Consider the following 25,963-nt stretch of genomic DNA (forward strand, 5'->3'; position numbering starts at 1 on the left):
TCATTAATGCTGCACAAGTAAAAGGTTGCTCTCTTAATTTTGCTCCTTGCACACGCTGAATAAAACACGTACACTATTTAGCCCATTCTACTGTAGAACAGTAGTGGAGGGGTGACTTGTCTTTTTAAAGAAAAGCAGCACAGGTGTAGAAAATAACACCTTGGTGCATGGGCGCAGCTTCCTGAGCGTTGTTATTTGCTGTACAGGAGTCTGCAATCTTGTTATCCCTTGGCCATGCGCTGTGAGCGCTTCCTGTCTTCTGACCTCATTTCATGTCGGCCGTTGCGGTTAGCGATGGACATGAATCCCAGACCCACAGTGTGTTTTCTAAAAATCACACTGCGTGGCTGGGATTCGTGGCCTTGTGCAGTAAATATGTTTGCCGCTCACACATGTCCTTACACCTGCTTCAGACTGGGCGGCCTCATCTGATCCCTTATCGCATGCCGCGGTCATGAGGCCACCCAGTCTGAAGAAGGCGGAAGGAGATGAGTGAACACAGGCAAACATATGCACTGCACATGCCCATCAATCACATCCTCGTTGTCCAAAAAAATAAGACACCGAGGGGCGTTGTTTCGAGCAGGGCAGACGCACAGGCGCAGCCAGCTAACCAATGATGCCAAAAGACGGGCAGCGCTAACAAGGGTGGTGCTGCGTATCATTAGAAAGGAAAGTCACACCTCAGGGACAGTGGAATGGTCTCAATGAGACACATTTTGTACGTGTTGAGTTCCACGTGGGCAAGGAGAAAAAGTCAGCCACCTTGTACAAATGCAGCAGTACTGCTGTACAAGGTGGCTGTTATACATAGAAACACCTGGGGGTGGGGGGCAGGCTTCCTTCAATTTCAGTTCATGTGCCTGCGTGGCGTTTGCAGGACACGTTGCCAGCTACACAGCAGGGGAACAGCTGGCGTTGCTGAACCCCACTGACACATTGACTGGTGTTTTTCTCTGTGCAGCTCGCATGTCCGGGCAAAAACTGGCGGTGTTAGAGCCCAGGGTCAGCAGGAGGAGGAGAGGAGCAAAGTGTAGGCCGAAGCCTGCACTGGTGGCAGCTTTTGGTCGGTTGTGCCAGCGTGGCTTGTGCTGGACACGATGCCGGCTACACAGCAGGGGAACTGCTGGCGTTGCTGAACCCCACTAACACATTGACTGGTGTTTTTCTCTGTGCAGCTCGCATGTCCGGGCAAAAACTGGTGGTGTTAGAGCCCAGGGTCAGCAGGAGGAGGAGAGGAGCAAAGTGTAGGCCGAAGCCTGCACTGGTGGCAGCTTTTGGTCGGTTGTGCCAGTGTGGCTTGTGCTGGACACGATGCCGGCTACACAGCAGGGGAACAGCTGGCGGTGCTGAACCCCACTAACACATTGGCTGTTGTTTGTCTCTGTGAAGCTCGCATTTCCGGGCAAAAACTAGCGGTGTTAGAGCCCAGGGTCAGCAGGAGGAGGAGAGGAGCAGAGTGTAGGCCAAAGCCTAGTTGAACCAATTTCAAAGGTAACCTTTAACCCCCCCTCAGGTGTTGCAAGGTACAAGAGCCACACCTTGTGCAGCATTAATGCTGCACAAGTAAAAGGTTGCTCTATTTAGTTTGCTCCTTGCACACGCTGAATAAAACACGTACACTATTTAGCCCATTATACTGTCAAACAGTAGTCGAGGCGTGACTTGTCTTTTTAAGGAGACGCAGGTGGTGGGGGCAGATTCCTGAGCGTTGTATTAGCTGTACAGGAGTCTGCGCTATTGTGATCCCTTGCCCATGCGCTGTGAGCGCTGCCTGTCTTCTCACCTCATTTCATGTTGGCCGTTGCGGTTAGCAATGGATATGAATCCCAGGCCCACAGTGTGTTTTCAAAAAATCACACTGCGTGGCTGGGATTCGTGGCCTTGTGTAGTAAATATGTTTGCCGCTCACACATGTCCTTACACCTGCTTCAGACTGGGCGGCCTCAGCTGATCCCTTATCGCCTACCACGGCCAGGAGTCCGCACAGTCTGAAGAAGGCGGAAGGAGATGAGTTAAGACAGGCGAACATATGCACTGCACATGCCCATCAATCACACCCTTGCAGCCAAAATATGTGAAACGAGGGGGGTTGTGTCGGGCAGGGCGGACGCACAGGCACAGGCAGCCAACCAATGATGTCAGAAGACGGGCAGCGCTACCAAGGGGGGTGGTGCGTGTCATTAAAAAGGAAAGTCACACCTCAGGGACATTGTAATGGTCTGTAATGAGACACATATTTTACGTGTTTAATTCTACGTGGGCAAGGATAAAAAAACAGCCACCTTGTACAGATGCAGCAGTACTGCTGTACTAGGTGGCTGTTATACATAGAAACACCTGGGGGATGGGGCCAGGTTCCCTTTAATTTCAGTTCATGTGCCTGCGTGGCGTTTGCAGGTCACGTTGCCGGCTACACAGCAGGGGAACAGCTGGCGTTGCTGAACCCCACTAACACATTGGCTGGTGTTTTTCTCTGTGCAGCTAGCACTTGCGGGCAAAAAATAGCAGTGTTTGAGCCCAGGGTCAGCAGGAGGAGGAAAGGAGCAGAGTGTAGGCCGAAGCCTGCACTGGTGGCAGCTTTTGTTCTGTTGTGCCAGCGTGGCTTGTGCTGGACACGTTGCCGACTACACAGCAGGGGAACAGCTGGCGGTGCTGAACCCCACTGACACATCAGCTAGTGTTTTTTCTGTGTAGACAACACTTCCAGGTGGCAACTGACAGTGTTGAAACCCTGGGAATCAAAGAGGGGCAGAGTGTAGGCCGAAGCCTGCAGTGGAGCAAGTTGAAAGGGAACCTTTAACCCCTCCCCCCAGGCATTTGTTGCTGAAAGAGCCATCTTGTACAGCAGTAATACTGCACATGGAAAATGGTGGCTCCGAAAATTATGCTCCTTGCAAACGCTGAAGTACACACTCATATAATGTGTCCCCTCACACCGTCAAACCATCCCGGAAGTGGGACTTTCCTTTGTAATGTGACACAGCACAGCCGTCATTCCAACCCCCTTTGTGCCGGGCGCCACCTCCTCAATGTTGTTTGGTTCTGTCACGGAGCCCGCGCTGTAATGTTATCCCTTGGCCATGCACAGTTAGCGGTGCCCGTCTTCTGACATCATGTAGGTGTCAGGCTGGCAGTGCCTGTGCGTCCAAGCTGCCCGAGATCCAACCTTGCAGTGTAATCTAATGTAGTCCCACTGCGGGCCAGGGATCCATGGGCATGCGCAGTGCATATCATCGCCTCTCACTCACCTCCTTCCTGCTTCTTCAGACTGTGCGGCGTCACGGCCGTGGCATGCTATTAGGGATCAGCTGACGCCGCCTAGTCTGAAGAAGCGTGAAGAAGGGGAGTGAGAGGCTAGTATATGCACTGCGCATGGCCATGGATACCAGGCCCACTGTGGGATCACATTAGATGACACTGCGAGGTGGGATTTCGGGCAGCGTGGACGCACAGGCGCAGCCAGGACGACAACAAATGATGTCAGAGGACGGGCAGCGCAAACTGTGCATGGCCAAGGGATAACATAACAGCGCAGGGTCCATGACGGAATCAAACAACGCTAAGGAGGCAGCGCACGGTGCCAAGGGGGTAGCAATGACGGCTGTGCTGCGTCACATTACAAAGGAAAGTCCCACCTCCGGGACGGTTGGACGGTGTGAGGGGACACATTACATGAGTGTGTAGTTCAGCGTTTGCAAGGAGCATAATTTCAAGAGCAACCTTTCCCTTGTGCAGTGTTAGTGCTGCACATGGTGGCTCTTTCAGTAACAAACGCCTAGGGGGGGGGGGGACAGGTCCCCTTACATTTTAGTTGTGCCAGCGTGGCGGTCGCATGACACGTTGCCGGATACACAGCTGGGGATCAGCTGACATTACTGAACCCCAATAACAGAGGAGCGACTGTTGACTGTGCACACAGCATTTCCAGGCAGCAACTGGCGGTGTTAGAGCCCAGGGACAGCAGGAGGAGCAGATTGGAGGTATTGCCGCACACACAGCTGGGGATCAGCTGACGTTACTGAACCCCAATAACAGAGGAGCGACTGTTGACTGTGCACACAGCACTTCCAGGCACCAACTGGCGGTGTTAGAGACCAGGGACAGCAAGCAGGAGGAGCAGATTGGAGGTATTGCCGCACACACAGCTGGGGATCAGCTGACGTTACTGAACCCCAATAACAGAGGAGCGACTGTTGACTGTGCACACAGCACTTCCAGGCACCAACTGGCGGTGTTAGAGCCCAGGGACAGCAGGAAGAGCAGAGGAACAGAGTGTAGGCCGAAGCCTGATTGGAGCAAGTTGAAAGGGAACCTTTAACCCCCCCCAAGACGTTTGTAGCTGAAAGAGCCATCTTGTGCAGCACTAAGGATGCAAAAGGAAAAGGTGGTTCTTTTAATTATGCTCCTTGCAAACACCGAAGTAAACACTAAAAATGTGTCCCCTTATACCGTTAAACCGTCCCGTAGGTGCGAATTTCCTTCGTAATGGGACACAGCACAGCTGTCATTCCTATCCCCTTGGTGCCGTGCGCTGCCTCCTCAGCGTTGTTTTAAGCTGTCACGGAGCGCTGTTCTGTTAGCCCTTGGCCATGCCCAATTAGCGCTGCCTGTCTTCTGACATAATTTGGTGTCAGGCTGTCAGTGCCTGTGCGTCCACGCTGCTCCAGATGCCACCTCGCAGTCTCGTCTAACGTAATCCCACTGCGGGCCTTGGAACCATGGGCATGCACAGTGCATATCCTCGACTCTCACTCCCCTCCTTCCCTCTTCTTCAGACTGTGCGGTGTCACGGCCGTGGCATGCTATTAGGGATCAGCTGACGGCGCACAGTCTAAAGAAGGCGGAGGGAAATGAGCGAGAGCCCGAGGGGAAGATATGCACTGCGCATGCCCATGGATCCCAGGCCCGCAGTGTGACTCAATCAGAAGACACTGCGAGGTGGGATCTCGGGCAGCGCGGCCGCACAGGCGCAGCCAGCCTGACACCAAATTATGTCAGAAGACAGGCAGCGCAAATAGGGCATGCCCAAGGGATAACAGAACAGCGCAGGCTCCGTGACAGCTTAAAACAACGCTGAGGAGGCAGCGCATGGCACCAAGGGGGTAGGAATGACGGCTGTGCTGCGTCACATTACGAAGGAAAGTCCCAGCTCCGGGACAGTATAACGGTATCAGTCAACACATTTTATAAGTGTTAAGTTCTGCGTGTGCAAGGAGCTAAAAAAAAAGAGCTACCTTTTCCTTGTGCAGCAGTACTGCTGCACAAGATGGCTCTTTCAGTAACAAACGACGGGGGGGGGGACAGGTTCCCTTACATTTAGGTTGTTGTGCCAGCGTGGCGGTCGCAGGACACATTGCCGGCTACACAGCTGGGGATCAGCTGACGTTACTGAAACCCAATAACACTGGGTCGTATGTTTTTACTGTGCAGCCTGCACTTCTGAGCCGCAACTGGCGGTGTTGGAGCCCAGGAATAGCAGTTCAGGTGGTAGAAAGATGAACACAGCAGGAGACCTGGATGACACCCAATTACTTAATCAGGCAGAGGAGTGGCAAATTCTTGCGAGATCCAGGCCTGGTTCATTTTCAGGAAAGTAAGCCGGTCAATGTTATCGGAGGATAGTCGCATGCGACGGTCTGTTAGTACACCACCTGCGGCACTAAAGACAAGTTCCGATAAGACACTAGCCACAGGGCAAGCCAGCACCTCCAATGCATACTGGCTTAGCTCTGGCCATGTATCCAGCTTAGAGACCCAAAACTTGAACGGGGAAGAGTCGTCTGGGAGTACAGTAAGAGGGCAAGCCATGTAGTCTGTCACCATCTGACGGAACCGTTGCCTCCTGCTGACTGGAGCCGCCGGTGATGGTGTAGACATTTGGGGCGGGCACACAAAAGTGTGCCAGAGTTGTGCCATACTGGGCTTGCCTTGGGCAGAGGCACTGCTTCTGCTCCCTCTTTGGGCAGAGCCTCCCCCACTGCCTCGACGCACTGAGCTGCTTTGTAAAGCACTAGCAGCACTCCTCTCAGTTGGACAGGAGAAGATGATGGAATTCACCAGTGTGTCGTGGTACTCCCGCAATTTACGCTCCCGGGTCAACGCAGGGATGAGGTTTTGGACGTTGTCCCGGTAGCGAGGATCGAGGAGGGTGAACACCCAATAATCAGGCATGTTGAGAATGTGGTCGATGCGGCGGTCGTTTCTCAGGCACTGCAGCATGAAATCCACCATGTGCTGCAGAGTGCCAACTGGCCCAGAAACGCTGTCCCCTGCTTGAGACATGATCTCTGCCCGCTCGTCATCACCCCACCCTCGCTGTACACACTGACCACTGGACAATTGTGTCGCTCCCTCCTCTGGACGGAGCTCTTCCTCCTCCATTGACTCCTCCTCATCCTCCTCACAAATTGGCCCCTGCGTACCCCTTTGTGAGGAACCACGTGGCGCTGACTCTCCAGAAGCTGATGGAAAAGGTGACTCCTCATCCTCCACCTCTTCCACAACATCATCCCTTAACCCTTGCAAAGTTTGCTGAAGCAGGCAGATAAGGGGGACAGTCATGCTGACTAGTGCATCATCTGCACTTGCCATCCGCGTGGAATAATCAAAAGGACGCAAAACCTGGCAGACGTCCTTCATAGTGGCCCACTCTGTGGTTGTGAAGTCTGATCGGCGCTGACTGCGACTTCTTTGCGCCTGATGCAGCTGGTACTCCATAACTGCTTGCTGCTGCTCACACAACCGCTCCAACATATGTAACGTGGAATTCCACCGGGTAGGTAGGTCACATATGATGCGGTGTTCCGGAAGGCGGAATCGGCGCTGCAGAGCAGCAATGCGGGATCTGGCCAAGCTGGAACGCCGCAAGTGAGCACACTCTAGGCGGACCTTGTGCAGCAGGGCATCAAGATCCGGATAGTCCCTCAGAAAACTCTGCACAACCAAATTGAGCACATGTGCCAGACATGGGATGTGAGTGAGGTTGCCAAGGGCCAAAGCTGCCACCAGATTTCGGCCATTGTCACACACTACCATGCCTGGCTGGAGATTCGCTGGCAGTAACCACACATCGCTCTCCTGCTTGATGGCATTCCAGAGCTCCTGCGCTGTGTGGCTTCGATGCCCCAATGAAACTAGTTTCAAGACGGCCTGCTGACGTTTGGCCACAGCTGTGCTCATGTCGGTCATAGGTAAACGTTCACGGGTCCATGTGGAGGTGGACTGTGACGGATCCTGCAGAGAGGAATCTGAGGAACTGGTGTAAGAGGAGGAGTCGATGCGTACAGACTGGATTCCTGCAATCCTTGGAGTGGGCAGGACACGTCCTGCGCCACTCGCACGATCTGTACCTGGCTCAACAACATTAACCCAATGGGCAGTGAGGGAAACATATCGCCCCTGTCCATGCTGACTGGTCCACGAATCGGTGGTGAGGTGGACCTTGCTACTGACGGCGTTCAGTAGCGCATGTTTTATGTTTGCCTCAACATGCCTGTGCAGGGCAGGGACAGCCTGCCTGCTGAAGTAAAAGCGGCTGGGCACCTTGTACTGTGGGACTGCCAATGCCATCAAGTCACGGAAGCTGTCATTCTCCACCAGCCTGAACGAGAGCATTTCCAGGGACAACAGTTTGGCAATGCCTGCATTCAGAGCCTGTGCTCGGGGGTGGTTGGCCGAGAATGCCCGCCTTTTCTCCCATGCCTGTACTACCGATGGCTGTAGAGTAGACTGGGAGTGTGAGGATGACTGGGAAGGTGGTGCTGTGGGTGGAATTACACAAGGTCTCTGGACAACAGTGCCAGAGGTTCTTCCATGGCGATCCTGGGAGGAAGCCAAACCAGCTGTGCGTGAGCTGGAGGAAGAGGCAACACGAGCTGAAGAGGTGGTAGCTGCCGCTGTTGGTTGGCCTACATCTTCAGTGTGTTTCTGTAACTCCACCGCGTGCCTGGTCCGCACATGTTTCCACATATTTGTGGTATTGAGGTTGCTGACATTTTTCCCTCTTTTTACTTTCTGATGACACAGCTTGCATTTGACAAAACAAATGTCATCTGCAACTGTGTCAAAAAAGGACCAGGCACTGCAAGTCTTGGGAGCACCCTTTTTGGCTTTGGAAAGAGACAGGCTCCTAACGGGTGCCAAAGTGGAGGCTACAGGCTCCGCAGTCTTCCCCCTCCCTCTCCCTCTTTGGCCCGTAAGGGGAAGCTCTTCCTCAGAGCTGCTCCCACCACCTTCCTGTTCCTCACGCCACGATGGGTCAAGGACCTCATCATCTCCACTACCCTCTGCCACCAACTGCTCCTCCTGGGTAGTCTCGGCAGCACAGTACGCATCAGAAAGCGGCACCTGAGTTTCATCATCAGATGCGTACTGCGCTGTGGTCACGGGAGGCACTGGCCCACCTGCCTCTTCAGAGTCAGAGAGAAAAAGCTGTTGGGCATCACTGCACACTGCCTCTTCTTCCATTTCTCCAATGCTGCTTGGCTGGCCCCCTGTTTCCAAGCCAAGAGATTCAGAGAACAGAAGTAGAGACGGCTCCTGTCCTGGACTCTCTGACTGCCTGGCCAATTTGGCAGGTGGTGAAGAGACAGATGGCTGCTCTCCAGTGCTCTGTGCCTGAGAGGATGTGGCACTAACTGAAGTCGATGCCGAGGCGTTAGCTGCCATCCACCCGACAACGGCTTCAATTTGGTCTTCACGCAGCAGCGGTGCACGGCCCTCTCCGACAAAGCTGCGCATGAAGGACTGTTCCCTGCTGAAACTGAGTGACGACGAGTCACCGGCGTCCGCAGCAGGCACAGAATCACCACATCCTCTCCCTGCTCCTCTCCCTGCTCCGCGCCCACGCCCACGTGCCTCTTCATCTTGGTTGACAGATAAAGATACGCAGAAAAGTACTAAGGCCTTAGTGTGCTTATTCCTGAAATGCTCCTCCTAACAGGTGTAAGAAACACTAATGTTGTAAAGTGTGGACTAAACTTTATTATTTTTCAAATGTGGCCTACACAAGTGTTAAGTTGTGTTTGGTGAACTTTACTTTTTTTTTTGTGCAGATCGGGCTACAGAGCTAGTTTAAATCACACGGAGACCGTGCAGACAGCCGTAAACGGCGCTGCAAGGCCAAAAAACCCTCCTCTAGGTTATCCTATTTAGTGTTTTTCCATAATTTAGCTGGAGACGGGTGGAAAGACACTAATAGGAATTTTTTTTTTTAAATTTTAAACAGGCTGCACTATTTGAAATAAAGTAAATTGTTTTTCAAGGTATGAGGCAGTAACGCACCCTGAGCTGAATCCAACCGGCTATAGCTGCACACAGACTACAGGGCGAGCTGCGCTCACACAGAGACCGTGCAGACAGCGGTAAACGGCGCTGCAAGGCCCAATACACCCCCTCTAGGTTATCCTATGTAGTGTTTTTCCACTATTTAGCTGGAGACGGGTGGAAAAGCACTAATAGGGAATTTTTTTTTAAATTTTTAAACAGGCTGCACTATTTGAAAAAAAGGAAAATTTTTCTCAAGGTATGAGCCAGTAACGAACCCTGAGCTGAATCCAACCGGCTATGGCTGCACACAGACTACAGGGCAAGCTGGGCTCACACGGAGACCGTGCAGACAGCCGTAAACGGCGCTGCAAGGCCCAATACACCCCCTCTAGGTTATCCTATGTAGTGGTTTTCCATAATTTAGCTGGAGACGGGTGGAAAAACACTAATAGGGAATTTTTTTTTAAATTTTTAAACAGGCTGCACTATTTGAAAAAAAGGAAAATTTTTCTCAAGGTATGAGCCAGTAACGAACCCTGAGGTGAATCCAACCGGCTATGGCTGCACACAGACTACAGGGCGAGCTGGGCTCACACGGAGACTGTGCAGACAGCCGTAAACGGCGCTGCAAGGCCCAAAAACCCCCCTCTAGGTTATCCTATGTAGTGTTTTTCCACAATTTAGCTGGAGACGGGTGGAAAAACACTAATAGGGAATTTTTTTTAAAATTTTTAAACAGGCTGCACTATTTGAAAAAAAGGAAAATTTTTCTCAAGGTATGAGCCAGTAACGAACCCTGAGCTGAATCCAACCGGCTATGGCTGCACACAGACTACAGGGCGAGCTGGGCTCACACGGAGACCGTGCAGACAGCCGTAAACGGCGCTGCAAGGCCCAAAAAACCCCCTCTAGGTTATCCTATGTAGTGTTTTTCCATAATTTAGCTGGAGACGGGTGGAAAAACACTAATAGGGAATTTTTTTTAAAATTTTTAAACAGGCTGCACTATTTGAAAAAAAGGAAAATTTTTCTCAAGGTATGAGCCAGTAACGAACCCTGAGCTGAATCCAACCGGCTATGGCTGCACACAGACTACAGGGCGAGCTGGGCTCACACGGAGACCGTGCAGACAGCCGTAAATGGCGCTGCAAGGCCCAAAAACCCCCCTCTAGGTTATCCTATGTAGTGTTTTTCCACAATTTAGCTGGAGACGGGTGGAAAAACACTAATAGGGAATTTTTTTTTAAATTTTTAAACAGGCTGCACTATTTGAAAAAAAGGAAAATTTTTCTCAAGGTATGAGCCAGTAACGAACCCTGAGCTGAATCCAACCGGCTATGGCTGCACACAGACTACAGGGCGAGCTGGGCTCACACGGAGACCGTGCAGACAGCAGTAAACGGCGCTGCAAGGCCCAAAAACCCCCCTCTAGGTTATCCTATGTAGTGTTTTTCCACAATTTAGCTGGAGACGGGTGGAAAAACACTAATAGGAAATTTGAGAAAAAATGTGCAGCAGGCTGCACTAAGAGCAAAAAAGGACAACTGTGTGAGGCAGTGTGAACCCCCCCTGAGCTGAATACAACTGGGTATATGGCTGCACACAGACTACAGAGTGAGCTGCACACACACACACACACAGAGACCTTGCAGAACGCTGTTAAAACAGCGCTGCAAGGCAAGAGCAAGGTAAACAGTGAAGAACACACAGCGTTTTGCAAAATTAGCCTTTGGAAAGGAAAATAAAGCAATTAGCTAGCTCAACTGGCCCTCAGTTAGAACACAGCGTCCTGTCCCTAACTGAAATCACAGCAGAGTGAGCGCAAAATGGCGGCAGCGTTTTTTATAGTGCAGAGTGACATCATTTCAGCAGCCAATCACAGCCTTGCCAGTACTTACATGCCCACCATGCTAAACAGGATGTGCCCACACTTCCAATCATTCCTCATTGGCTGCTGCGTTCTATTTGAATTCTGGGAACTTCCGATTCCGGTATCCGATACGCGGGAAGTATCGGAATTCGGTATCGGAATTCCGATACCGCAAATATCGGCCGATACCCGATACTTGCGGTATCGGAATGCTCAACACTAGTCATGAGCACTTTGAACACCCAAGTGCTTCACAGAAGTTTATGACACAGAGCCGTGAAAATAAAAAAAAAAATTTTTCCACAAAAATGATTTTCAGCCCCCAATTTTTTATTTTCCCAAGGGTAACAGGAGAAATTGGACCCCAAAAGTTGTTGTCGAATTTGTCCTGAGTATCATGATGCCCCAAATGTGGGAGAAAACTACTGTTTGTGCACACATCGGGGCTGGGAAGGGAAGTAGTGGTGTTTTGGAATGCAGACTTTGATAGAATGGTCTGCGGGCGTCATGATGCGTTTGCAGACACCCTGATGTGCCAAAACAGTAGAAACACCCCACAAGTGACCACATTTTGGAAACTAGATCCTCCAAGGAGCTTATCTAGATGTGTGGTGACTTAGAGCAGTGAAAATTAAAAAAAATTTCCACAAAAATGATTTTTTAGTCCCCAATTTTTTATTTTCCCAAGGGTAACAGGAAAAACTGGACCCCAAAAGTTGTCCAATTTTTCCTGAGTACGCTGATGCTCCATATGTCGGGGTAAATCACTGTTTGGGCGCACGGTAGAGCTCAGAATGGAGGGAGCACCATTTGACTTTTTGAACGCAAAATTCGATAGAATCAATGGTGGAGACATGTCGCGTTTGGAGACCCCTTGATGTAACTAAACAGTGGAAATCCCCCAATTCTAACTCCAACCTTAACTGCAACACACCCCTAACCCTAATCTCAACCCTATCCATAATCCTAATCACAACCCTAACCCCAACACAACCCCCTAACCCTAATCCCAACCCTAACCATAACCCTAACCACAAGCCTAACCCTAATCCCAGCCCTAATCCCAATACACCCCTAACCATAAGCCAACCATAACCCTAATCCCAAACCTAACCCTAATCCCAACTCTAACCCTAATCCCAACCCTAACACTAATTCCAACTCTAACCCTAACTTTAGCCCCAAGCTTAGCCCTAACTTTAGCCCAACTCACTTTAGCCCAACTGTAACCCTAACTGGAAAATGTAAATAAATACATTTTCTTTACTTTATTATTTTTTCCTAACTAAGGGGGTGATAAATGGGGGTTTATTTACTATTTTTTTTATTTTGATCACTGTGATAGAGTCTATCACGGTGACTAAAATGAACCAATAGGAAAAATCTTCCCATTGTTGCCGGGCACCAGCCAGTAGATCTCGGCGGGCGCATTGCACATGAGCCCACCATTCTCTCTGGAAAAAAGAAGCCGCAGGCACGGGGGACTTCAGGGGGCCATAAAGGGACTCTGCAGGCACCGGGGAGGTGATCGGAGGACCGAGGGATCGGGGACTCTTTCTCTCTCCTCTGATGTGCGATCACATCAGAGGAGAGAAACATTGAATGGCACATCAGACTTTTTTTGTGGCCGCCGTTACACATTTAGTAATGGCGATCACAAAACAGGGGTTGGTAAAAACCAACCCGAATCATGTTCTATCGGGTCTCAGCTACCCGCGGCAGCCGAGACACCGGAGAAAATCTGACACTTGGGGGGCGCGATACACTTTTTTAAAGTACCCTTAACGACCGCCGTTAAAAGGGGTTAAACCTATAAGTGTGCTGGCCTAAGCTTTTGGTCTTGTTTTCTTTCTTTGTACATTTGGGAGTGTCCCCCGTCCCCTCCTTTGGGCTGTATACCTTGTCTCTTTAACTCTCCATCTTTTACGATTTTTTTTAACTAAAAAAAGTCAGTTAAGTACCCTATGATTTTTAAATGTATTTCCAGTGTTTAATTTAATTACAGCAGGTAATCTATTCATTGTTTTTATACTAGGTTATACTAGGTTATATTTGTATTCCTTAGTTATATCATGTTTACATTTGCAACAATCTTGGTCCTGCACACTATCTAGTGTTGGTTTTCGATTTGTATTCGTGCTTTGGGTCTTCCAACTTTGTTGTGGGTCACACTATTAGGGTTGCTGAAGAATATTATACAGACTGGCATGCAGAAATGACAACTGGTACTGAGAGAAGGACCTATTATAAAAAGACAACAAGGATGGATATGTGTCCAGTACACATATGATGTCCGTCCAAGTGGTATCCAGCATGTGCTTGTATGTTGATGGGCATACTGTATTAAGAAGGCATGACAAGTGAGCTAAGCCAATGTGCATGTCTAGATGACCACCATTTTGCAGTGATATATATTTTCTGAAATTACCAGGGAAACTACTGGTAGTATATTGCAAGGTTCCTACTAAAATCGATAGAAACCACTGAACTCATAAACATGGATAGTCCAGATGAGATTTAATTTGTTGTGTTGATATCTGTTTTGACCCCACAATATCAACTTAGTTCCCCAACAGGGCAAAAAGTCTTGTATATAATACTTTAGAAATAGAAAATAATTTTCATGTTACTCATTCATCTTGCCTCTCCTCTCCAGAACTGTTTATCTATAGGACATTTGTAATGAACAACAACCAGTACGTTTCATTTTCTCATACCTCATTTTTTGAACTATGGTACTCTAGTTATGAGAAATCTATAAAAAGGGCATCCCTTTTCCTTTGTTAAATATATTTTCCAATCAAGCAACATTTCAGTAAAAATAAGAGTGAAATAGAATTTCAGTCCCACGAGAAGCACATTCAACACAATAACTAATGTTGGCATGTTCTCTGGTGGGTAGCCCATAATGTACTTTATTTATTGGATCAGATAACAAAGGTTTCTGAAGAATTCTCCATTCTGTGTTCCATCTTCTTCTAAAGCCTTTGTAAATTTTGCATATTTTTTTTATTCCCAGTTCATATGTTTCTAAGTTATTATATTCTCTATTTCTTCACACATCTTGTCTTTTAACTAATTCTACACCGAGGAAATATAACAGAGCAGGGCTCTATTTTTTTTAAACGTGTTTCTTTTTAACCCCTTCCCGTATTAATACTTGAATTAACGTCCTGGGAAGGGGTCCTCAGGTGGGGAGGAGGCTCAGGAGCGCAGCTTCCTTCACAAGTGTAAGATACTGGCTATAATATATAACCGGCATCAATCTCTAAAAGACAAAGCTGAAGCTCAGTTCTGAACAAAGCTATTAACCATTTAAACACTGCTGTCAATCTTGGGTGTTGTGAATTCTGTTGTCAAGCTCCCTCCTGTGGTCATGAATGGTACTTTGGCTGGTTCTGTCCATGGGGCTGCGGCTTCTGAGTTTCCTTCCACAGGTGACGAGGTTAATTCATTAGCTGGCTGCTCTATTTAACTCCACTTAGATCATTGCTCCATGCCACCTGTCAATGTTCCAGTATTGGTCTAGTTCACTCCTGGATCGTTCTTGTGACCTGTCTTCCCAGCAGAAGCTAAGTTCCTGTTTGTTTTTCTTTAGTTTGCTATTTTTCTGTCCAGCTTGCTATTTTGATTTTTGTCTTGCTTGCTGGAAGATCTGGGACGCAGAGGGAGCGCCTCCGCACCGTGAGTCGGTGCGGAGGGTCTTTTGCGCCCTCTGCGTGGTCTTTTGTAGTTTTTTGTGCTGACCGCAAAGTTACCTTTCCTATCCTCAGTCTGTTCAGTAAGTTGGGCCTCACTTTGCTAAATCTATTTCATCTCTGTGTTTGTATTTTCATCTTTACTCACATTCATTATATGTGGGGGGCTGCCTTTTCCTTTGGGGAATTTCTCTGAGGCAAGGTAGGCTTATTTTTCTATCTTCAGGGCTAGCTAGTTCCTTGGACTGTGTCGAGTTGCATAGGGAGCGTTAGGAGCAATCCACGGCTATTTCTAGTGTGTGTGATAGGATTAGGGATTGCGGTCAGCAGAGTTCCCACGTCTCAGAGCTCGTCCTATATTATTTGTAACTATCAGGTCATTCCGTGTGCTCTTAACCACGAGGTCCATTATTGTCCTTACCACCAGGTCATAACAGTACAGGTGGCCCAAAGTATTAATGCATCTCAATAGAGGGATAAGAGAAGTTCTGAGACCATTTTTTTTTCTTTGCAGTGTGTTTTGTCTCTCTTTTCCCCTTTACCTCTGGGTGGTTCAGGATACAGGTGTAGATATGGACATTCAAGGTCTGTCCTCTTGTATGAATAATCTCACTGCAAGGGTACAAAACATTCAAGATTTTGTGGTTCAGAATCCGATGTTAGAGCCTAGGATTCCAATTCCTGATTTGTTTTTTGGGGATAGATCTAAGTTTCTGAATTTCAAAAATAATTGTAAATTGTTTCTTGCTTTGAAACCTCGCTCCTCAGGTGACCCTGTTCAACAAGTGAAAATCATTATTTCTTTGTTATGTGGCAACCCTCAAGACTGGGCATTTTCCGTTGCTCCAGGAGATCCGGCATTGCGTGATGTTGATGCGTTTTTTCTGGCGCTCGGATTGCTTTATGATGAACCAAATTCATTGGATCAGGCAGAGAAAATCTTGCTGGCTCTGTGTCAGGGTGAGGATGAGGTAGAGATATATTGTCAGAAGTTTAGGAAGTGGTCTGTACTCACTCAGTGGAATGAATGTGCCCTGGCAGCAATTTTCAGAAAGGGTCTCTCTGAAGCCCTTAAGGATGTCATGGTGGGATTTCCCATGCCTGCTGGTCTGAATGAGTCTATGTCTTTGGCCATTCAGATCAATCGACGCTTGCGTGAGCGTAAAGCTGTGCACCATTTGGCGGTATTATCTGAGCATAGACCTGAGCCTATGCAGTGTGATAGGACTTTGACCAGAGCTGAACGGCAAGAACACAGACATCGGAATGGGCTGTGTTTTTACTGTGGTGATTCCACTCATGCTATCTCCGTTTGTCCTAAGCGCACTAAGCGTTTCGCTAGGTCTGCCACCATTGGTACGGTACAGTCGAAATTTCTTTTGTCCGTTACTCTGATTTGCTCTTTGTCATCCTATTCTGTTATGGCATTTGTGGATTCAGGCGCTGCCCTGAATTTGTTGGACTTGGAGTTTGCTAGGCGCTGTGGTTTTTTCTTGGAGCCCTTGCAATATCCTATTCCATTGAGAGGAATTGATGCTACGCCTTTGGCCAAAAATAAGCCTCAGTACTGGACCCAATTGACCATGTGCATGGCTCCTGCACATCAGGAGGATATTCGCTTTTTGGTGTTGCATAATCTGCATGATGTGGTCATTTTGGGGTTGCTGTTATGATTAGGTAATTCAGTACCACAATGGACATAGAAGTCAGAGCACATACAGTGACCTGACAATAACCCCAAAACATAGAACGAGCTCTGAGACGTGGGAACTCTGCTGACCGCAATCCCTAATCCTCTCCAACCACACTAAAGGCAGCCGTGGATTGCGCCTAACGCTCCCTATGCAACTCGGCACAGCCTGAGAAACTAGCTAGCCTGAAGATAGAAAATAAGCCTACCTTGCCTCAGAGAAATACCCCAAAGGAAAAGGCAGCCCCCCACATATAATGACTGTGAGTTAAGATGAAAAGACAAACGTAGAGATGAAATAGATTTAGTAAAGTGAGGCCCGACTTTCTGTACAGAGCGAGGATAGGAAAGGTAACTTTGCGGTCAACACAAAACCCTACAAACAACCACGCAAAGGGGGCAAAAAGACCCTCTGTACCGACTAACGGCACGGAGGTACACCCTCTGCGTCCCAGAGCTTCCAGCAAGCAAGAAAAACCAAATAAGGAAGCTGGACAGAAAAAAACAGCAAACAAAAATAACAAAAGCAGAACTTAGCTATGCAGAGCAGCAGGCCACAGTTACTATCCAGGAGGAAGCAAGTCCAATACTAGAACATTGACTGGAGGCCAGGATCAAAGCACTAGGTGGAGTTAAATAGAGCAGCACCTAACAACTTCACCACATCACCTAAGGAAGGAAACTCAGAAGCCGCAGTACCACTTTCCTCCACCAACAGAAGCTCATAGAGAGAATCAGCCGAAGTACCACTTGTGACCACAGGAGGGAGCTCTGCCACAGAATTCACAACAGTACCCCCCCTTAAGGAGGGGTCACCGAACCCTCACCAGAGCCCCCAGGACGACCAGGATGAGCCATATGAAAGGCACGAACAAGATCGGGAGCATGGACATCAGAGGCAAAGACCCAGGAATTATCTTCCTGAGCATAACCCTTCCACTTAACCAGATACTGGAGTTTCCGTCTTGAAACACGAGAATCCAAAATCTTCTCCACAATATACTCCAACTCCCCCTCCACCAAAACCGGAGCAGGAGGATCAACAGATGGAACCATAGTTGCCACGTATCTCCGCAACAATGACCTATGGAATACGTTATGAATGGAAAAAGAATCTGGAAGGGTCATACGAAAAGACACAGGATTAAGAACCTCAGAAATCCTATACGGACCAATGAAACGAGGTTTAAACTTAGGAGAGGAAACCTTCATAGGAATATGACGAGAAGACAACCAAACCAAATCCCCAACACAAAGTCGGGGACCCACACAGCGTCTGCGATTAGCGAAACGTTGAGCCTTCTCCTGGGACAAGGTCAAATTGTCCACTACATGAGTCCAAATCTGCTGCAACCTGTCCACCACAGTATCCACACCAGGACAGTCCGAAGACTCAACCTGCCCTGAAGAGAAACGAGGATGGAACCCAGAGTTGCAGAAAAATGGCGAAACCAAGGTAGCCGAGCTGGCCCGATTATTAAGGGCGAACTCAGCCATAGGCAAAAAGGACACCCAGTCATCCTGATCAGCAGAAACAAAGCATCTCAGATATGTTTCCAAGGTCTGATTGGTTCGTTCGGTCTGGCCATTGGTCTGAGGATGGAAAGCCGAGGAAAAAGACAAGTCAATGCCCATCCTTGCACAAAAAGCTCGCCAAAACCTCGAAACAAATTGGGAATCTCTGTCAAAAACGATATTCTCTGGAATGCCATGTAAACGAACCACATGCTGGAAGAACAATGGCACCAAATCAGAGGAGGAAGGTAATTTAGACAAGGGTACCAAATGGCCCATCTTAGAGAAGCGATCACAAACCACCCAAATGATTGACATTTAATGAGAGACGGGAAGATCTGAAATAAAATCCATGGTGATATGTGTCCAAGGCCTCTTCGGGACCGGCAAGGGCAAAAGCAACCCACTGGCACGAGAACAGCAGGGCTTAGCCCGAGCACAAATCCCACAGGACTGCACAAAAGAACGCACATCCCGTGACAGAGATGGCCACCAAAAGGATCTAGCCACTAACTCTCTGGTACCAAAGATTCCAGGATGACCAGCCAACACCGAACAATGAACCTCAGAGATAACTTTATTCGTCCACCTATCAGGGACAAACAGTTTCTCTGCTGGGCAACAATCAGGTTTATTAGCCTGAAATTTTTGCAGCACCCGCCGCAAATCAGGGGAGATGGCAGACACAATTACTCCCTCTTTGAGAATACCCGCCAGCTCAGATAAACCCAGAGAGTCAGGCACAAAACTCCTAGACAGGGCATCTGCCTTCACATTTTTAGAGCCAGGAAGGTACGAAACCACAAAGTCAAAACGGGCAAAAAACAGCGACCAACGAGCCTGTCTAGGATTCAACTGCTTGGCAGACTCGAGATAAGTCAAGTTCTTATGATCAGTCAAGACCACCACGCGATGCTTAGCTCCTTCAAGCCAATGACGCCACTCCTCGAATGCCCACTTCATGGCCAGCAACTCTCGATTGCCAACATCATAATTTCGCTCAGCAGGTGAAAACTTCCTGGAAAAGAAGGCGCATGGTTTCATCACCGAGCAATCAAAACTTCTCTGCGACAAAACAGCCCCCGCTCCAATCTCAGAAGCATCAACCTCGACCTGGAATGGAAGCGAAACATCTGGTTGACACAACACAGGGGCAGAAGAAAAAGGACGCTTCAACTCTTGAAAAGCTTCCACAGCAGCAGAAGACCAATTGACCACATCAGCACCCTTCTTGGTCAAATCGGTCAATGGTTTAGCAATACTAGAAAAATTGCAGATGAAGCGACGATAAAAATTAGCAAAGCCCAGGAACTTTTGCAGACTTTTCAGAGATGTCGGCTGAGTCCAATCATGGATGGCTTGGACCTCAACAGGGTCCATCTTGATAGTAGAAGGGGAAAAAATGAACCCCAAAAAAGAAATCTTCTGAACACCAAAGAGACACTTTGATCCCTTCACAAACAAAGAATTAGCACGCAGGACCTGAAACACCGTTCTGACCTGCTTCACATGAGACTCCCAATCATCTGAGAAGACCAAAATATCATCCAAGTATACAATCAGGAATTTATCCAGGTACTCTCGGAAGATGTCATGCATAAAGGACTGAAACACTGATGGAGCATTGGCAAGTCCGAATGGCATTACTAGGTACTCAAAATGGCCCTCGGGCGTATTAAATGCAGTTTTCCATTCATCGCCTCACTTAATACGCACAAGATTATACGCACCACGAAGATCTATCTTGGTGAACCAACTAGCCCCCTTAATCCGAGCAAACAAATCAGATAACAGCGGCAAGGGGTAACCTGTGTCCTGAAATTTAACCGTGATCTTATTTAGAAGGCGGTAATCTATACAAGGTCTCAGCGAACCATCCTTCTTGGCCACAAAAAAGAACCCCGCTCCTAATGGCGACGATGACTGGCGAATGTGCCCCTTCTCCAAGGACTCCTTCACGTAACTCCGCATAGCGGCGTGCTCAGGCACAGATAAATTAAACAGTCGACCTTTTGGGAATTTACTACCAGGAATCAAATCGATAGCACAATCACAATCCCTATGCGGAGGTAGGGTATCGGACTTGGGCTCATCAAATACATCCCAGTAATCAGACAAGAACTCTGGGACCTCAGAAGGGGTGGATGACGAAATAGACAGAAATGGGACATCACCATGTACCCCCTGACAACCCCAGCTGGACACAGACATGGATTTCCAATCTAATACTGGATTATGGACTTGTAGCCATGGCAACCCCAACACGACCACATCATGCAGATTATGCAACACCAGAAAGCGAATAACCTCCTGATGTGCAGGAGCCATGCACATGGTCAGCTGGGTCCAGTACTGAGGCTTATTCTTGGCCAAAGGCATAGCATCAATTCCTCTCAATGGAATAGGACACTGCAAGGGCTCCAAGATAAACCCACATCGCCTAGCATACTCCAAGTCCATCAAATTCAGGGCAGCGCCTGAATCCACAAATGCCATGACAGAATAAGATGACAAAGAGCAGATCAAGGTAACGGACAAAAGAAATTTTGACTGTACCGTACCAATGGTGGCAGACCTAGCAAACCGCTTAGTGCGCTTAGGACAATCAGAGATAGCATGAGTGGAATCACCACAGTAGAAACACAGCCCATTCTGACGTCTGTGTTCTTGCCGTTCTACTCTGGTCAAAGTCCTATCGCACTGCATAGGCTCAGGCTTATGCTCAGATAATACCGCCAAATGGTGCACAGATTTACGTTCACGCAAGCGTCGACCGATCTGAATGGCCAAAGACATAGACTCATTCAGACCAGCAGGCATAGGAAATCCCACCATGACATCCTTAAGGGCTTCAGAGAGACCCTTTCTGAAAATAGCTGCGAGCGCACCTTCATTCCATTGAGTGAGTACGGACCACTTTCTAAATTTCTGACAATATACCTCTATCTCATCCTGACCCTGACACATAGCCAGCAAATTTTTCTCTGCCTGATCCACTGAATTAGGTTCATCGTACAGCAATCCGAGCGCCAGGAAAAACGCATCAATATTACATAATGCAGGATCTCCTGGCGCAAGAGAAAATGCCCAGTCCTGAGCGTCGCCACGTAAAAAAGAAATAATGATCCTAACTTGTTGAACTGGGTCACCAGAGGAGCGAGGTTTCAAAGCCAGAAATAGTTTACAATTATTTTTGAAACTCAGAAATTTAGTTCTATCTCCAAAAAACAAATCAGGAATAGGAATTCTTGGTTCCAACATAGAATTCTGAACCACAAAGTCTTGAATATTTTGTACTCTTGCCGTGAGCTGATCCACACATGAAGACAGACCTTTAATGTCCATCGCTACACCTGTGTCCTGAACCACCCAAATGTCTAGGGGAAAAAAAAGGCAAAACACAGTGCAGAGAAAAAAAATGGTCTCAGAACTTCTTTTTTCCCTCTATTGAGAATCATTAGTACTTTGGGCCTCCAGTACTGTTATGATAAGGTAATTCAGTACCACAATGGACATAGAAGTCAGAGCACATACAGTGACCTGACAATAACCCAAAAACATAGAACGAGCTCTGAGACGTGGGAACTCTGCTGACCGCAATCCCTAATCCTCTCCAACCACACTAAAGGCAGCCGTGGATTGCGCCTAACGCTCCCTATGCAACTCGGCACAGCCTGAGAAACTAGCTAGCCTGAAGATAGAAAATAAGCCTACCTTGCCTCAGAGAAATACCCCAAAGGAAAAGGCAGCCCCCCACATATAATGACTGAGTTAAGATGAAAAGACAAACGTAGGGATGAAATAGATTTAGCAAAGTGAGGCCCGACTTTCTGAACAGAGCGAGGATAGGAAAGGTAACTTTGCGGTCAACACAAAACCCTACAAACAACCACGCAAAGGGGGCAAAAAGACCCTCCGTACCGACTAACGGCACGGAGGTACACCCTCTGCGTCCCAGAGCTTCCAGCAAGCAAGAAAAAACAAATAAGCAAGCTGGACAGAAAAAAACAGCAAACAAAAATAACAAAAGCAGAACTTAGCTATGCAGAGCAGCAGGCCACAGGAACGATCCAGGAGGAAGCAAGTCCAATATTAGAACATTGACTGGAGGCCAGGATCAAAGCACTAGGTGGAGTTAAATAGAGCAGCACCTAACGACTTCACCACATCACCTGAGGAAGGAAACTCAGAAGCCGCAGTACCACTTTCCTCCACCAACGGAAGCTCATAGAGAAAATCAGCCGAAGTACCACTTGTGACCACAGGAGGGAGCTCTGCCACAGAATTTACAACAGGTTGCCATGGCTACAGGTCCATAATCCAGTATTGGATTGGAAATGAATGGCTGTGTCCAGCTGGAGTTGTCAGGGGGTACATGGTGATGTTCCATTTTTGTCTATTTCGTCATCCACCCCTTCTGAAGTCCCGGAGTTTTTGTCGGATTACCGGGACGTATTTGATGAGCCCAAATCCAGTGCCCTACCTCCTCATAGAGATTGCGATTGTGCTATCAATTTGATTCCTGGTAGTAAGTTTCCTAAGGGCCGACTGTTCAATTTATCTGTGCCAGAGCACGCCGCTATGCGGAGTTATGTAAAGGAATCCTTGGAGAAGGGTCATATTCGCTCGTCGTCGTCACCATTGGGAGCAGGGTTCTTTTTTGTGGCCAAGAAGGATGGTTCTTTGAGACCTTGTATTGATTACCGCCTTCTTAATAAGATCACAGTCAAATTTCAGTATCCTTTGCCGCTGCTGTCTGATTTGTTTGCTCGGATTAAGGGGGCTAGTTGGTTCACCAAGATAGATCTTCATGGTGCGTATAATCTTGTGCGTATTAAACAGGGCGATGAATGGAAAACAGCATTTAATACGCCCGAGGGCCATTTTGAGTACCTGGTTATGCCATTCGGGCTTTCCAATGCTCCATCAGTATTTCAGTCCTTTATGCATGACATCTTCCGAGAGTGCCTGGATAAATTCCTGATTGTATATTTGGATGATATTTTGGTCTTTTCGGATGATTGGGAGTCTCACGTGAAGCATGTCAGAATGGTGTTCCAGGTCCTTCGTGCAAATTCTTTGTTTGTGAAGGGGTCAAAGGGTCTCTTTGGAGTTCAGAAGGTTTTATTTTTGGGTTTCAATTTTCCCCTTCTACTATCGAGATGGACCCTGATAAAGTCCAGGCCATTTATGATTGGACTCAGCTGACATCTGTGAAGAGTCTGCAAAAGTTCCTGGGCTTTGCTAATTTTTATCGTCGCTTCATCAGTAATTTTTCTAGTGTTGCTAAACCGTTGACTGATTTGACCAAGAAGGGTGCTGATGTGGTCAATTGGTCTTCTGTGGCTGTGGAAGCTTTTCAGGAGTTAAAGCGTCGTTTTTCTTCTGCCCCTGTGTTGTGCCAGCCAGATGTTTCGCTCCCGTTTCAGGTCGAGGTTGATGCTTCTGAGATTGGAGCAGGGGCTGTTTTGTCGCAAAGAAGTTCTGATGGCTCGGTGATGAAACCATGTGCCTTCTTTTCTAGAAGTTTTCGCCTGCTGAGCGCAATTATGATGTTGGCAATCGAGAGTTGTTGGCCATGAAGTGGGCATTCAAGGAGTGGCATCATTGGCTTGAAGGAGCCAAGCATCACGTGGTGGTCTTGACGGATCACAAGAATTTGACTTATCTCGAGTCTGCCAAACGGTTGAATCCTAGACAGGCTCGTTGGTCGCTATTTTTCTCCCGCTTTGATTTTGTGGTTTCGTACCTTCCAGGCTCTAAGAATGTGAAGGCTGATGCCCTGTCAAGGAGTTTTGTGCCCGACTCTCCGGGTGTTCCTGAGCCGGCGGGTATTCTCAAAGAGGGGGTAATTTTGTCTGCCATCTCCCCTGATTTGCGGCGGGTGCTGCAAAAATTTCAGGCTGATTGACCTGACCGTTGCCCAGCGGAGAAACTGTTTGTCCCTGATAAATGGACTAGTAGAGTTATCTCTGAGGTTCATTGTTCGGTGTTGGCTGGTCATCCTGGAATCTTTGGTACCAGAGATTTGGTGGCTAGATCCTTTTGGTGGCCGTCTTTGTGGCGGGATGTGTTATGAACAGGTGATTCAGAACCACAATGGACCTAGTGGTTAAGAGCATACAAAGTGGCCTGATAGTTACTAACATAGGACGAGCTCTGAGACGTGGGAACTCTGCTGACTGCAATCCCTAATCCTATCATACCACACTAGAGGTAGCCGTGGATTGCGCCTAACGCTCCCTATGCAACTCGGCACAGCCTGAGAAACTAACTAGCCCTGAAGATAGAAAAATAAGCCTACCTTGCCTCAGAGAAATTCCCCAAAGGAAAAGGCAGCCCCCCACATATAATGACTGTGAGTTAAGATGAAAATAGAAACACAAAGATGAAATAGATTTAGCAAAGTGAGGCCCGACTTACTGAATAGACCGAGGATAGGAAAGATAGCTTTGCGGTCAACACAAAAACCTACAAACAACCACGCAGAGGGGCAAAAAGACCCTCCGCACCGACTAACGGTACGGAGATGCTCCCTCTGCGTCTCAGAGCTTCCAGCAAGCAAGAAAAACCAATATAGCAAGCTGGACAGAAAATATAGCAAACAAAAGAAACTCAAGCAGAACTTAGCTTATGCTGGGCAGACAGGCCACAGGAACGATCCAGGAGAGAGCCAGACCAATACTGGAACATTGACTGGAGGCCAGGAACAAAGAACTAGGTGGAGTTAAATAGAGCAGCACCTAATGACTTAACCTCGTCACCTGAGGAAGGAACCCCAGAAGCCGCAGCCCCACTCACATCCACCAGCGGAAGCTCATAGACAGAACCAGCTGAAGTACCACTCATGACCACAGGAGGGAGCTTGACCACAGAATTCACAACAGGGATGTGCGTTCTTTTGTGCAGTCCTGTGGGACTTGTGCTCGGGCTAAGCCCTGCTGTTCTCGTGCCAGTGGGTTGCTTTTGCCCTTGCCGGTCCCGAAGAGGCCCTGGACGCATATCTCTATGGATTTTATTTCGGATCTCCCTGTCTCTCAAAAGATGTCGGTCATTTGGGTGGTTTGTGATCGCTTCTCTAAGATGGTCCATTTGGTACCCTTGTCTAAGTTGCCTTCCTCCTCTGATTTGGTGCCATTGTTTTTCCAGCATGTGGTTCCATGGCATTCCGGAGAACATCGTTTCGGACAGAGGTTCCCAGTTTGTTTCGAGATTTTGGCGAGCTTTTTGTGCTACGATGGGAATTGATTTGTCTTTTTCCTCAGCTTTCCATCCTCAGACAAATGGCCAAACCGAACGAACTAATCAGACTTTGAAAACATATCTGAGATGCTTTGTTTCTGCTGATCAGGATGATTGGGTGTCCTTTTTGCCTTTGGCTGTGTTCGCCCTTAATAATCGGGCCAGCTCGGCTACTTTGGTTTCGCCGTTTTTCTGCAATTCTGGTTTCCATCCTTGTTTCTCTTCAGGGCAGGTTGAGTCTTTGGACTGTCCTGGTGTAGATACTGTGGTGGATAGGTTGCAGCAGATTTGGACTCATGTGGTGGACAATTTAACATTGTCCCAGGAGAAGGCTCAACGTTTCGCTAACCGCCGGTGCTGTGTGGGTCCCCGACTTCGTGTTGGGGATTTGGTTTGGTTTTCATCTCGTTATGTTCCTATGAAGGTTTCCTCTCCTAAGATTAAGCCTCATTTCATTGGTCCGTATAAGATTTCTGAGGTTCTCAATCCTGTGTCGTTTCGTTTGACCCTTCCAGCTTCTTTTGCCATCCATAATGTATTCCATAGGTCGTTGTTGCGGAGATACTTGGCGCCTGTGGTTCCATCCGTTGATCCTCCTGCCCCGATGTTGGTTGAGGGGGAGTTGGAGTATGTGGTGGAGAAGATTTTGGATTCTCGTATTTCGAGACGGAAACTCCA

Source organism: Ranitomeya imitator, chromosome 1 (genome assembly GCF_032444005.1).
Source record: "Ranitomeya imitator isolate aRanImi1 chromosome 1, aRanImi1.pri, whole genome shotgun sequence".
Classification (NCBI taxonomy): Eukaryota; Metazoa; Chordata; class Amphibia; order Anura; family Dendrobatidae; genus Ranitomeya; species Ranitomeya imitator.